Source organism: Echinops telfairi, unplaced genomic scaffold (assembly GCF_000313985.2).
Source record: "Echinops telfairi isolate 266 unplaced genomic scaffold, ASM31398v2 ScPeMD7_9;HRSCAF=40, whole genome shotgun sequence".
NCBI lineage: Eukaryota > Metazoa > Chordata > Mammalia > Afrosoricida > Tenrecidae > Echinops > Echinops telfairi.
This window is the reverse complement of record NW_022103906.1, coordinates 20,139,361-20,140,913: the sequence shown is the minus strand read 5'-3', so window position 1 is coordinate 20,140,913 and position 1,553 is coordinate 20,139,361.

Below are 1,553 nucleotides of genomic sequence, written 5' to 3'. Positions count from 1 at the left end.
TTTAGGAGTGTTCTCTGATCCAGTCTGATGGGGTGCCACTCCCTGGCCCAAAGTCTATTTTTGGTATTCCCTGGGGACTTCATTGTTTTGCTCCCCTTGCTGTTCTGTTGTACGCCCTTAGTGTTTTGCCCTGGTGTGGTAGGGTCAGATCGGGCGCAATTCCCACACTGTGTCTCCAGTGTTGTTAGGGCGATGGGTCAGTGAGGGATGTCGTGTCTCATAGTTGGGATGGCCATATGGTCCTGTCTGCGGCACTATTTCTATGTGTCATACAAGTCAGTAGTTCAGTCATATCAAAAAGAGTTGTGCAGACATTACCACAATCAATTTTTGAACATTTTCATCTCCTTTGTACTCATTATTAATATAATAATTATTATTTGTAACTGGCAAAATTTGTACAATGAACCATTTTTCAGTTCAACACCTTCTCCATATATAATTTGGTGCCATTGATTATACTCTGTTGTGCAATCATTACTGGGAGCCTTTTCCAGTGTATTCCACCACCATTAACAGAAATTCAGTGTTCCCCCAGCAAGAACTCTTCCTCCTTCCCTTGCTCACTGCTAGTGAACTTTTCCAGTAGTTTCCTTGCGGTAATATCTACATATCATACACTTCCATTGTTAATTCACTTTTTAAATAGTTGTATATATACTATCTCAGTTAGTTCTCATGCTCTCCCCAGCCTCTCGCATTCACTGTGTGCTCTCCCATTCCTCTCATTCCTGTCTCCCCATAAACCATTGCATCCATTATTGTCTCTTCATCCACTCCCGTGCTTCACAAACTGAGAAACCTCACATAAACAATAGAAAGCAAAATGAACAAAATGAAACAAAAAGAAGAAAATAATAATATAAAGATAAAAATAAAGATTACGAAAGAAAAGACTACCAATCATACTTAAAAAGGCAGAGAATAAATTTCTGCCATGGAACAAGTGAGAAATAGTGAAGCCACGCGCAAATTCAAGTTGCATCAAGAGGGAGGTCTACTGGCCACGTATCATATTATACCATATTCCACCACAGTCAAGTTCACGATCATCTCTCTGACAGTAAAGCTGTTTGAGTTCCTTGTCTGTGGCCAGAGGCTTAACCTGACTAGAGAGTCTGCACATGGACTTTAGGCTCCCACTGCCCTCCTTTGCCTTCTACAAATGTTTAAGCTCTGATATTTTTCCGTTCATCGTATTTGGATTTTGGTATCTTCATCTTTGGATCCCAGAGGCTGGGGTGCTTCTTCAGTGTGAAGTTAGACCCCAGGCACTTTGCCAATTGATAGCTGGACACCTACTGCTTTCTTCACCATGCTTTGCTGTGACACCCGAATCTTCAGTGATGCCTTCCGGACAAGGAGTATGGAGCAGGGCCATGTTACAAGAATGAGCTGTTCTTGGATTGGGGCTAGAATTATGGGAGATCCCAGAATCCATCTGTTTGTCTGTAGGTTCTGAACGACTCTGGCTTGCTTTTGCAGTCATACTATGACAAAAACAGAACCAACAAGAATAACAATTGAAGAAGAACAGATAAATGAAAAGGGGG